At 43.7% G+C, this 14,396-nt stretch overlaps 1 non-coding gene across 1 annotated transcript; it reads right to left on the bottom strand.

Moving 5' to 3' along the window:
* Positions 1-12,333: 12,333 nt before the first annotated feature.
* Positions 12,334-12,408, bottom strand: Trnat-ugu (transfer RNA threonine (anticodon UGU)). Its single transcript has one exon. It is a non-coding gene; the product is annotated as a tRNA-Thr (tRNA).
* Between the last annotated feature and the right edge of the window lie 1,988 nt (positions 12,409-14,396).

The raw sequence follows: 14,396 nt of genomic DNA, 5'->3' as shown, positions 1-14,396 counted from the left end.
TGGAAGCAGGACAGTCGCAAACTGATGTGGCGTAAAGCCTTAACGTGAATCGTTCTCTTGTTTCTCGGATATAGCGACAGTTTATACAGACCGAAACTGTATCTCGAAGACTAGGGCAGGGCCGGTCCCGTGTTACATGACAAAGAAAGGACCGCTGTTTGGCTGTAAGGGCACGATGGTACCACCTTAGTACTGCATTCAACTGGCATCTCACTTCACAGAATGCACTGTACGTGTCGTATGAAGGAAAACGGTGTACAGAAAACTTGGGCAGATTGGTTTTTTATGTCATAGACCTACTGTATGTGTAACTCTGACGCGTCTTCACAGAATGGAACACCTAGACTGGCGTCGTCAACATGCCACCTGGACGGTCGAACAGTGGGCCAATGTTCTTTTCACATATGAGTCCCGATTTAATCTGGAGAATGATTCTCGACGAATTCGTATATGGAGGGATCCAAACATTATGGAAAGAGACCGATATGCGTCGACCGTTCGAACACTTATTCATGAAATTGTACGGATGAATTGTCAGGGTTTAACTGCTGTCAGGTATCGTGACGAGATCTTGGGACCTCATGTGCGGTTGTTGCGAGGTGCTGTGGGCCCAGACAACGTACTGATGCACTACAATGCTCTTCGTCATAGAACGCGGGTTGTTGAAGTTTTCGCCGGCCGCTGTGGTCGAGCGGTTCTTGGCGCTTCAGTCCGGAACCAAGCGGCTGCTACGGTCGCAGGTTCGAATGCTGCCTCGGGCATGGCTGTGTGATGTCCTCAGGTTAGTTAGGTTTAAGTAGTTCTAAGTCTAGGGGACTGATGACCTCAGATGTTAAGTCCACTTTTTTGAAGTTTTCTTGTAAACAGAAGATATTGCACGCGTGGCGTTGCCTGCTCCCTCTCCCGATTTGAATGCCATAAATCATGTCGGGGAGGGGGGGGGGGGGGCACTAGGGAGGTGGGTTGCATCACCTCAGGATCCACCGAACACACTCCAAGGCTTGCGAGGAATTCTGCAGGAAGAATGAGCGTTATTGTCTCAGCATGACATCACCCGCAGCATGCCCCGTTTTTGTCAGGCCCCTATTGTTCAAATGGCTCTGAGCACTATGCGACTTAACTTCTGAGGTCATCGGTCGCCTAGAACTTAGAACTACTTAAACCTAACTAACCTAAGGACATCACTCACATCCATGCCCGAGGCAGGATTCGAACCTGCGACCGTAGCGGTCGCTCGGCTCCAGACTGTAGCGCCTAGAACCGCACGGCGACTCCGGCCGGCGGCCTGCATTGTTGCCAGAGGTGATCGCAACTCATACGGAGCTCATTAACCAGTTGTCGGTGTGTGCAAATCCATCAAGTTGGAAAAAAACGAAGAACATTTTTGTCTGCCATTATGCATGTTGCAGTTCTTTACGTTCTATATTGTTTACATTGTTCTTAGTTCACTATCACCGGTTTACACTGTTTTGTGGCAAAATAAATGCAACGTTGAAAAATTTCTGGCTTTTCATCAATTTTGGACACCAGTGTAGTAACCTTAATACCGTTTCTGCCCCTAATAGCGATTAGTAACAACAATAATAATAACGATAATAATGAAAATAATAACAATAACGACAGTGGCACGTACACAAAGAATTTATAGGTATTCAGAATAAGTATTTTCTGCTATAGCGAGTTCTGGAGAAAGAAAATTTAAGGACACAGCACCAACTAAAAATATTCGGGAAATGAGGAAGATCTGGATGGGAAGAAGAATGTGTGAGGATAACGAGTGCGTACAGGGACAATGGCAACCATTATCGTTCCTTTAGTAGTGTTGAGTGGTACGTAAGTAAATAAATTAGTGAAATCAAAGTGAACTAGAAATTAGAATATAAATGAAAAACTTGGTTTAGTTTAGAGAGTTACATACTCGCAAACAGCAGGCCGAACAGCAGAACAGAAGAGACATGACCGTGAAGTCAGCAAGTACCACATAAGCGGGCGCTGTCGATTCAGCCGTCAGGGCATCGCCCGACCGGCTCACGTGTTTCTCAGTTGTCGTATGTGAGCAAAGACCCTCGCCTACATTCCAAGAGCCAATGACCGACGTTAAGAAGATTCTTCGAGGAGCTTCTCAACGTGAAAGAAGAGGCAATGACCGTGAAGTCGTTCACCTCCAGTAAACTGAAGTGAATAAATACGCGAGACGCAGTGGGCCAGACAGACGGAGACGGAGACGGAGACGGAGACGGAGACGAAGACGAAGAAGTAGCAGTAGTTTTCAGTCAGTGTCGGTGCTGAAGACCGTCATGCAAGAAGAGTCTACATCATGCTCAGACGCACCAAGTCCGCCGCTGTAATGGAATAGCAAGCAGCAGCCACGGCGCCAGAAGACAGAAGTTAAAAGGTATTTGAAGTCGGATTTTTACATACCCGGGTGACTCGTGAGGACGGGAAGGAGACGGCCTCACATCAGCAGTCACCTGTGAGCTGGGATGAAGACCTGACAGCCGAAGACTGGCAAGCGGGAGTCCGTGGTTCGAGTCCGCCACACTGGCCTTCCCCCGCCGCGCCGCTCCGCTGGCCGACGCAGAACACACGCGGCCGCTTAGAGAAGAGAAACACTGGGACGCGACACCCAAGGTATCATCCGATGCACGATTTCGCTCGCAATAGTTAAACGGGCCACCTCGCGCTGCGCGTCTCCAGTCAACTGGGCGAGACGGCGACACGAGATACACACCGCTACGCGTAATCAGACGCCGCCGCCTCCGCCGCCGCTGCCGCAGCAGAAGACTTCACAAACGACACAGCTGCCGCTCTCCGAACCAGAACATTCCGTAAGATACAGTTGTACAAATCTTCAATAAAAGTTATCTTATGTAAAAATGATATTTCATTCGACCTCATACCCGAGCCAAGGAAGAACCCACCTTGCCCACATGTTGTTAAGAGAGAGAAGTTAATTTATTTAATATTTTCACCCTGACAGAATGCTTTAGAATGCTCATCCTGACAATTGACTTGCATCAAAAGAGAAAACCCAGTTACATTTAGTGACAGAAGTGTCACATTCAGTAACACAACTGTTACAGTAGATCTATCATTAACTGTCTTCTGAAACTGGATATGCTGGATATGCCATTGAGTTCTCTGATAGGAAAGGCGTTCAGTAAGTAACGTAGCACATTTTTTCTCGGGCAATTTCGCTTGAAACAATGGGGTATTTGTTGCGAGACATTGTGCAATATTCCCGCTGCAACTCCTACAGTTTCATGTAGTTCTTATAGGTGGCGGCGCTATACGTAGCTTTCAAAATGGCGTCTGTAAGTTGCGTTTCAAACAGGATGCTACCATCCTTCTGTCACGAAACGAGAGTGACGAAGATACTCATAAGGGCTTGAAGAATGTCTGCCGTACCCTGGGGGCAGTGAGTCGTCTGGCGAGGCATCTGTAATCGTCGCAACAGGATCGCACAAACCCGTCCGATCCCCCACGTGCCGGCCTGCCGCACACAGCTGTGACTCCTGCAATTTTGGAAGGTGCGGACACACTCATCCGAAGTGATCGGCACGTCACAATGAAACACACTGCTGCGCAACTGAACGTCCCGTTTGGAAGCGCTGGCGCGCTCGTCCACCAGATCACAAAACTTCATTGAACTTTTCTCCCTAATCCACTCTACAGCTCGGATCTCGCAAGCCCCGACTTCCATGTGTTTGGTCAGACGAAGGGTGCGATGCACTCCACCGGACGCAGTACCTGGAAGATGGGGAGGGTGTTGATTCAGCAAGACGTTGGCTCCGATGTCGACCAGTGAAGTGGTATCATGCGGGCATAGAGACCCTTGCAACAAGGTGGCGAAAGGCTGTCGCATTGAAAGGATTGTGTTTAAAAATAAAGTTTTGTAACAAAAATATTAGGAAATAATACGGTGTATTGGAATTCTGAATAAATCCAACCTACTTTCAGAAAAAAGGTGTTGGTTTATTTATTTAACGCTTCTTGTATAATGCGTGTGTTATTCCAGAGTCGGGTTCTTGCAATTGAGAAGGACTTACATAAAGCGGATGAATGATGGAGCGAGACAGACTAACTTCGCTGTAATGTGAACGGCTGTTTCGTCACATCTTTCAGACACGAGCGTTCGGGGATAGGTACGGGGTATAATCTCACATATCCCGTACTAGCGGCTCAGTCATGAATTTATCATCTGCATTTCAACGACCTCCATGTAGTTATTGGTTCAAAGTTAATATACATCGCGATGCGTCGCGTTTCGCGTGCGCGAGCGAAACATTAATTCCTTGACTTAGCGTTGCTCCATGGCGAGAAAAAAAATGCAAGAAAATCGATATGTGAAGAGACTTTGTTAGGAAACAGAATAACAAGAGGACGTGTATGAATTGTGTGGAATGAAACAGTCTCTGGTAGCCGCCGTAATGTATAATTTGTGTTTTTTGAGATTCACATCCGATTTGTAACGTAAATGTTGAGTTTAGTAACAGCCACAATACAGTCTGGTGCATTTCAAAGGTAATTTCGCGTATTTATTTTTGATCAGAAGATTCTGTGATGAACTGTAGTGTACGACAAGCTTGTATAGGACATCGAATATTTGATGGTCGATGTTTGCTGTAGAACCTGCTCCAATAACACGGTCAAAATCATAGAGAAAGCTTTCTCTGCTAAAACGAACTCATTTTTACTCGCAGACAATCATCGAATGACCAAATGCGAATAGCAGTATCCCAATTCGAGAAGATCCTATGGAAGTTTTATTTCTATTACATTTCAAGCAATTTACAGGCGATCGTCCGAGTCGGCAGCTGCTTCTACACAACGAGGTAACTTGTCTACGTGTAAGAAATTACGTACGCTGTGGGGACAGTCGACGCCGCTCTAGAAATCGATATTGTCCTTCACAGACATACAGAGACACTACACACACACTAGTTCAGTAACAACGAGTTTAATATTATCAGCTTAAAAACATTAATTTCTTTTTAGCCATAATATTGTAGGGGGACAGTACATTTTGATGACAGTAGAAAAGAAAGAGGATATGGAAATCTCTGCGATTTTCTGCATGCAACCAGTATAACTCTGGATTTGATGGTGAAATAGCATCAAAAGTCGAACATCACAGATATAATGAAACTAAATAGCAAAACTCATCTACTACTCGGTTGCTAATCTAATGTCCTCAGTGTCTCATGAGTTAATTGTTGATATACATCTTATATCGTTCTTTCAAGATGCCGTTTGTTCTATTCAACTGCTCTTCGAAGCCCTTTCCTCTCTCTGACAGAATTTACGACGTCATCGGCAAATCCCAAAATTTTTATCTCTTCTCCCTGAACTTTAATTCATTAATTGTAATGACTGAAAAAAACGGGGGATAGGCTACAGCCCCCTCCTGAATCACTGCTACCCTTTCATGGTTCAAGAATCTTGTAACTGTCGTCTGGTATCTGTACAAGTTGTAAATACTTTTTCGCTCTCTGCTACCTTCAGAATTTCAAAGAGTGTATTCCAGTCAACACTGTCAGAAGCTTTCTCTAAGTCTACAAATACTACAGACGTAGGTTTGCCTTTTCTTAAAGTGTAAAGACTATTTGTTGGATTAGAATTGCTCGTGCATTCCTACATTTCTCCAGAATCCTAACTGATCTTCCCCCAGGTCGGCTTCTACCATTTCTTCCATTCTTTTGTGAAGAATTACTTTTAGTGATTTTGCAACAATTCGTGCTAGTATTTTGCAACCATGACTAAATGACTGAGGGTTCTGTAATATTGACATCTGTCAGTACATTCTTTCTTTGGAATTGGAATTATTACATTCTTACACTGCTAATGAAATAGTTTTGTTATGACTGACTCTTCCAAAGCTGCCATGGATATCAGTATTCTTAGAGCCTTGTTTCAACATTCTCTTTCGGATGCTTTATCAAATTATTCTCGTAATACCGCATCTCCAGTATCATCTTCTTTTAGTCCTCTTCCGTGTGTGTAACATTGCCTTGATGTTCATTTGCCTTGTATAACACCTCTACATGCTCCTTCCACCTTTGCTTCGTGCTGGTTTTCTGGTTCTCCATCTGAGCTCTTGATATTCATACAGTTGCTCCCCTTCTCTCTAAAGGCCTCTGTCATTTTTCTGTAGGTGGTATCTATCCCCTAGTGACGGAAGTTCGTGCATTCTCACATTTGTCCTGTAGCGCGTCCTGTCAACCTTATTTTTTAGACGGTTGTATTCCCTTTCACATCATCTGCTGTATTTTTGTGTTTTACTTACTTCATTCTCTGCTGCTTTCTATTGTTTCATCTCTCAAAGCTACCAATTCAAATACTGCCTTCACGTAGCGTCGTCACTGATATTGAGTGGGGTGTCTCAACGTCCCCTCGACTCCTCGACCACAAGGTCATTGGAGCGGGGTACGAGCTCGGATGGAGAAGAAAATTAGCCGCATTCTTATTAAAGGACCCAGATTGACATAAGCCTTAAGAGATTTTTGACCATCACAGAAACCTTACATCTAAGTTGCAAGACGGGGAATTGAACCGCCGATCTTCCAAATGTGAGTGCAGCGTCTTATTTCATGAGTAATAATTTAAATATAGAAATTATTAAGCGATTTAGTCGGCTTTATTCAGAAAATGTCCGCAGCGATCGCACACCCATCCAAGAAATTTATTTTCTTTTACAATCCAGCGTCTTAATCACAGTTCCACCCCCACCCAGTAAATATCTTCACAGTCCATTTAAACGCAATACATTTCGATTACCGATTTTTAGCAATTTATTTTTTAAGTTATAAACAATTGTAATACTTTACGGTTTTACGTATATTTGTTACTTACAGAGTTTGTTCGTTCTTCTTAATTAACTGCTGATGAAACTGGTACTAAAATTTCAACGTAGGACGCTACTGCACCTGTTCACTTCAACTACGTTGCCGTATTCCCTGTACTGTTGCCAACAGTACAACCAGGAAAATATGACCGTCCGTCTTACTGTAAGTGGTGATGGTGGTATTCGAGCTCGCTCGGGCTTTACCAGTGGGAGAATTTTCGTGTGCATGCATTAATAAATAGAAGAACTTTTAAAAATATTAGTTTTTAATAGTCTGTGTATGAGACCGGTGCTTGTAGCTTATTCCCTTTGTATCAACGTTATTATTGTTAGGCAATTATGATAGTTGCGCAGCCGAAATTTGAAATATTATTAGAGGTAATATTCATTACGCACGTCCAACCAATCTACACTCCTGGAAATGGAAAAAAGAACACATTGACACCGGTGTGTCAGACCCACCATACTTGCTCCGGACAATGCGAGAGGGCTGTACATGCAATGATCACACGCACGGCACAGCGGACACACCAGGAACCGCGGTGTTGGCCGTCGAATGGCGCTAGCTGCGCAGCATTTGTGCACCGCCGCCGTCAGTGTCAGCCAGTTTGCCGTGGCATACGGAGCTCCATCGCAGTCTTTAACACTGGTAGCATGCCGCGACAGCGTGGACGTGAACCGTATGTGCAGTTGACGGACTTTGAGCGAGGGCGTATAGTGGGCATGCGGGAGGCCGGGTGGACGTACTGCCGAATTGCTCAACACGTGGGGCGTGAGGTCTCCACAGTACATCGATGTTGTCGCCGGTGGTCGGCGGAAGGTGCACGTGCCCGTCGACCTGGGACCGGACCGCAGCGACGCACGGATGCACGCCAAGACCGTAGGATCCTACGCAGTGCCGTAGGGGACCGCACCGCCACTTCCCAGCAAATTAGGGACACTGTTGCTCCTGGGGTATCGGCGAGGACCATTCGCAACCGTCTCCATGAAGCTGGGCTACGGTCCCGCACACCGTTAGGCCGTCTTCCGCTCACGCCCCAACATCGTGCAGCCCGCCTCCAGTGGTGTCGCGACAGGCGTGAATGGAGGGACGAATGGAGACGTGTCGTCTTCAGCGATGAGAGTCGCTTCTGCCTTGGTGCCAATGATGGTCGTATGCGTGTTTGGCGCCGTGCAGGTGAGCGCCACAATCAGGACTGCATACGATCGAGGCACACAGGGCCAACAGCCGGCATCATGGTGTGGGGAGCGATCTCCTACACTGGCCGTACACCACTGGTGATCGTCGAGGGGACACTGAATAGTGCACGGTACATCCAAACCGTCATCGAACCCATCGTTCTACCATTCCTAGACCGGCAAGGGAACTTGCTGTTCCAACAGGACAATGCACGTCCGCATGTATCCCGTGCCACCCAACGTGCTCTAGAGGGTGTAAGTCAACTACCCTGGCCAGCAAGATCTCCGGATCTGTCCCCCATTGAGCATGTTTGGGACTGGATGAAGCGTCGTCTCACGCGGTCTGCACGTCCAGCACGAACGCTGGTCCAACTGAGGCGCCAGGTGGAAATGGCATGGCAAGCCGTTCCACAGGACTACATCCAGCATCTCTACGATCGTCTCCATGGGAGAATAGCAGCCTGCATTGCTGCGAAAGGTGGATATACACTGTACTAGTGCCGACATTGTGCATGCTCTGTTGCCTGTGTCTATGTGCCTGTGGTTCTGTCAGTGTGATCATGTGATGTATCTGACCCCAGGAATGTGTCAATAAAGTTTCCCCTTCCTGGGACAATGAATTCACGGTGTTCTTATTTCAATTTCCAGGAGTGTAGTTTCCGAACAGAACTTTCTTCAGCTGGAAAAGCTAACAATTTTAATTTTCCATTAATTTAAATACAGAACTGAAATATATCAAAGCATATGAAGGAAACTATTCATGTTCATTTAAATTTTTTTCAGATATGCTGAATAAAATGACGTAACGTGGAAAAGCCGTCTGTTAGAATTTTGCACAGAGCATAACTTAATCATAGCTAACACTTGGTTCAAGAATCATAAAAGAAGGTTGTATACATGGAAGAATCCTGGATATACTAAAAGGTATCAGATAGATTATATAATGGTACGACTGAGATTTAGGAACCAGGTTTTAAATTGTAGGACATTTCCAGGGGCAGATGTGGACTCTGACCACAATCTATTGGTTATGAACTGTAGATTAAAACTGAAGAAATTGCAAAAACGTGGGAATTTAAGGAGATGGGACTTGGATAAACTGACTAAACCAGAGGTTGTACAGAGTTTCAGGGAGAGCATAAGGGAACAATTGACAGGAATGGGGGAAAGGAATACAGTAGAAGACGAATGGGTAGCTGTGAGGGATGAAGTAGTGAAGGCAGCAGAGGATCAAGTAGGTAAAAAGACGAGGGCTATTAGAAATCCTTGGCTAACAGAAGAATATTGAATTTAACTGATGAAAGGAGAAAATATAAAAATGAAGTAAATGAAGCGGGCAAAAAGGAATACAAAAGTCTCAAAAATGAGATTAACAGGAAGTGCAAAATGGCTAAGCAGGCATGGCTAGAGGACAAATTTAAGAATGTAGAGGCTTATCTCACTAGGGGTAAGATAGATACAGCCTACAGGAAAATTAAAGAGACCTTTGGAGAAAAGAGAGCCACTTGTATGAATATCAATAGCTCAGATGGAAACCCAGTTCTAAGCAAAGAGGGGAAAGCAGAAAGGTGGAAGGAGTATATAGAGGGTCTATACAAGGGCGATGTACTTGAGGAGAATATTATGGAAATGGAAGAGGATGTAGATGAAGATGAAATGGGAGATACGATACTGCATGAAGAGTTTGACAGAGCACTGAAAGACCTGGGTCGAAACAAGGCCCCGGGAGTAGACAACATTCCATTAGAACTACTGACGGCCTTGGGAGAGCCAGTCCAGACAAAAGGTGAAATACCCTCAGACTTCAAGAAGAATATAATAATTCCAATCCCAAAGAAAGCAAGTGTTGACAGATGTGAAAATTACCGAACTATCAGTTTAATAAGTCACGGCTGCAAAATACTAACACGAATTCTTTACAGACGAATGGAAAAACTGGTAGAAGCTGACCTCGGGGAAGATCAGTTTGGATTCCGTAGAAATGTTGGAACACGTGAGGCAATACTGACCTTACGACTTATCTTAGAAGAAAGATTAAGGAAAGGCAAACCTACGTTTGTAGCATTTGTAGACTTAGAGAAAGCTTTTGACAATGTTGACTGGAATACTCTCTTTCAAATTCTAAAGGTGGCAGGGGTAAAATACAGGGAGCGAAAGGCTATTTACAATTTGTACAGAAACCAGATGGCAGTTATAAGAGTCGAGGGGCATGAAAGGGAAGCAGTGGTTGGGAAGGGAGTGAGACAGGGTTGTAGACTGTCCCCGATGTTATTCAATCTGTATATTGAGCAAGCAGTAAAGGAAACGAAAGAAGAATTCGGAATAGGTATTAAAATCCAGGGAGAAGAAATAAAAACTTTGAGGTTCACCGATGACATTGTAATTCTGTCAGAGAAAGCAAAGGACTTGGAAGAGCAGTTGAACGGAATGGACAGTGTCTTGAAAGGAGGATACAAGATGAACATCAACAAAAGCAAAACGAGGATAATGGAATGTAGTCGAATTAAGTCGGGTGATGCTGAGGGAATTAGATTAGCAATAGAGACACTTAAAGTAGTAAAGGAGTTTTGCTATTTGGGGAGCAAAATAATTGATGATGGTCGAAGTAGAGAGGATATAAAATGTAGACTGGCAATGGCAAGGAAAGCGTTTCTGAAGAAGAGAAATTTGTTAACATCGAGTATAGATTTAAGTGTCAGGAAGTCGTTTCTGAAAGTATTTTTATGGAGTGTAGCCATGTATGGAAGTGAAATATGGACGATAAATAGTTTGGACAAGACGAGAATAGAAGCTTTCGAAATGTGAAGCTACAGAAGAATGTTGAAGATTAGGTGGGTAGATCACGTAACTAATGAGGAGGTATTGGATTGGGGAGAAGAGAAGTTTGTGGCACAACTTGACTAGAAGAAGGGATCGGTTGGTAGGACATGTCCTGAGGCATCAAGGGATCACCAATTTAGTATTGGAGGGCAGCGTGGAGGGTAAAAATTGTAGAGGGAGACCAAGAGATGAATACACTAAGCAGATTCAGAAGGATGTAGGTTGCAGTAGGTACTGGGAGATGAAGAAGCTTGCACAGGATAGATTAGCATGGAGAGCTGCATCAAACCAGTCTCAGGACTGAAGACCACAACAACAACAACAACGTGGAAAAAGTTGAAAAACGTTTATATCAATCAAACATCGTATAAGCGCATATAAAAGCAGTTGAAGTTTCGAACAAGTCATAAACTAGTAAGATTTTTCCCTACTTCATTGCTAACGCTCCACAGAACCCAGATTTGTATAATTAAATATGTTGTTGTGGTCTTCAGCCCAGAGAATGGTTTGATGCACCATCCATGCTACTCTATCCAGCGCAAGCTTCTTCATATCCGAGTAACTATTGCAACCTATATCCTTCTGAATCTGCTTAGTGCATTCTTCTCTTGGTCTCCCTCATAAACTAGTAAGATTTTTCCCTACTTCATTTCTAACACTCCACAGAACCCAAATTTGTATAATTAAATATATATAAATAATTCTTTTGCTTCTAAGTACATGAAAACTGTAAATGTTTATATACTACGTAGCCAGCATTGTTACATTTACTTTAACGTTACATATTTTACCTATTTCGCTGTAATTACACGTTCTTTACATATCTCATCATTATGCTACGTCAAATCACATGTTATAGCTTTATTACTCTTTCCTCACACCTTTCGTAGGGCGCTTGGTACGACGTATGAACCGAACAATCGTAAAATCTGAATCCAGGTAGCAAATTACCTCTACAATTCTGGTTCTAGTCTAATAAATGGTTAACTGGACTAGGAATTAAATTGTAAAGGACCTACTTCTGCTTTATTTTCTGTTGTTGTTTGTTGTTGTGGTCTTCAGCCCAGAGAATGGTTTGATGCACCATCCATGCTACTCTATCCAGCGCAAGCTTCTTCATCTCCGAGTAACTATTGCAACCTACATCCCTCTGAATCTGCTTAGTGTATTCATCTCTTGGTCTCCCTCATAAACTAGTAAGATTTTTCCCTACTTCATTGCTAACGCTCCACAGAACCCAGATTTGTGTAATTAAATATATATAAATAATTCATTTGCTTCTGAGTACATGAAAACTGTAAATGTTCATGTACTACGCAGCCAGCATTGTTACATTTACTTTAACTATATATGACGGTAGTATCTGTTCCCGAAAGAACACATACCGTGGATAACCATGCAGCTTTGCTAGAAATGAAATGATAATTAAATAGACACCCGAGCTGCAAACAGGCGTTGATATACTTCACGGGGGACATGTTGAAAATGTGTGCCCCGACCGGGACTCGAACCCGGGATCTCCTGCTTACATGGCAGACGCTCTATCCATCTGAGCCACCGAGGGCACAGAGGATAGTGCGTCTGCAGGGACTTATCCCTTGCACGCTCCCCGTGAGATCCACATTCCCAACATGTCCACACCACTACATTCGTAGTGCGCCTAATAGATGTTTGCCCATCATATTCCCATGTTGGAGATCCCGGGTTCGAGTCGCGGTCGGGGCACACATTTTCAACATGTCCCCAGTGAAGTATATCAACGCCTGTTTGCAGCTAGGGTGTCTATTTAATTATCATTTCATTTACTTTAACGTTACATATTTTACCTATTTCGCTGTAATTACACGTTCTTTACATATCTCATCTTTATGTTACGTCAAATCACATGTTATAGCTTTATTACTCTTTCCTCACACCTTTCGTAGGTCGCTTGGTACGACGTATGAACCGAACAATCGTAAAATCTGAATCCAGGTAGCAAATTACCTCTACAAATCAGGTTCTAGTCTAATAAATGGTTAACTGGACTAGGAATTAAATTGTAAAGGACCTACTTCTGCTTTATTTTCTGTTTTTGTTTGTTGTTGTGGTCTTCAGCCCAGAGAATGGTTTGATGCACCATCCATGCTACTCTATCCAGCGCAAGCTTCTTCATCTCCGAGTAACTATTGCAACCTACATTCTTCTGAATCTGCTTAGTGTATTCATCTCTTGGTCTTCCTCAACAATTTTTACCCTACACGCTGCCCTCCAATACTCAGTTGGCGATCCCTTGATGCCTCAAAATACAGCCTACCAACCAGTACCTTCTTCTAATAAAGTTGTGCCACAAATTCCTCTTCTCCACAATTCCATTCAGTACCTCTTCATTAGTTACGTGATCTACCCATCTAATCTTCAGCATTCTTCTGTAGCACCAAGTTTCGAAGGCTTCTATTCTTTTCTTGTTTAAACTATTTATCGTCCGTGTTTCACTCCCATACATGGCTACACTCAATACTTCCAGAAAAGACTTCCTGACACTTAAATCTCTACTCGATGTTAACAAACTTCTCTTCTTCAGAAACGCTTTCCTCGCCATAGCCAATCTACATTTCATATCCTCTCTACTTCGACCACCATCAGTAATTTTGCTCCCCAAATAGCAAAACTCATCTACTACTTTAAGTGTCTCGTTTCCTAACCTAATGTCATCGGCATACCTCAAAGTTTTTATTTCTTCTCCAGGGATTTTAATTCCTACTCCAAAGTTTTCTTTTGTTCCTTTACCGCTTGTTCAATATATAGATTGAATACCATCGGGGACAGGCTACAACCCTGTCTCACTCCCTTCCCAACCAGTGCTTCCCTTTCACGCCCCTCGACTCTTATAACTGCCATCTTGTTTCTGTACAAATTCTAAATAGCCTTTCGCTCCCTGTATTTGGCCCCGGGCCCCTGCCACCTTCCGAATTTGAAAGAGGGTCTTCCAGTCAACATTGTTAAAAGCTTTCTCTAAGTCTACAAATGCTACAAACGTAGGTTTGCCTTTCCTTAATCTGTCTTCTAAGATAAGTCGTAGGGTCAGTATTGCCTCACGTGTTCCAACATTTCTACGGAATCCAAACTGATCTTCCCCGAGGTCAGCTTCTACCAATTTTTCCATTCGTCTGTAAAGAATCGCGTTAGTATTTTGCAGCCTTGACTTATTAAACTAATAGTTCGGTAATTTTCACACCTGTCACCACCTGCTTTCTTTGGTTCTTTGGAATTGGAATTAATATATTCTTCTTGAAGTCTGAGGGCATTTCGCCTGTCTCATACATATTGCTCACCAGATGGTAGCGTTTTGTCGTGGCTGGCTCTCCCAAGGCTATCAGTAGTTCTAATGGAATGTTGGGGCCTTGTTTCTACTTAGGTCTTTCAGTGCTCTGTCAAATTCTTCACGCAGTATCATATCTCTCATCCCGTCATCATCTACGTCCTCTTCCATTTCAATAATATTACCCTCAAGTACATCGCCCTTGTATAGACCCTCTATATACTCGTTCCACCTTTCTGCCTTCCCTTCTTT

The sequence above is a fragment of the Schistocerca nitens genome, chromosome 1 (assembly GCF_023898315.1).
Source record: "Schistocerca nitens isolate TAMUIC-IGC-003100 chromosome 1, iqSchNite1.1, whole genome shotgun sequence".
NCBI classification, from domain to species: domain Eukaryota; kingdom Metazoa; phylum Arthropoda; class Insecta; order Orthoptera; family Acrididae; genus Schistocerca; species Schistocerca nitens.
This window is presented reverse-complemented; position numbering and strand designations above follow the sequence as displayed.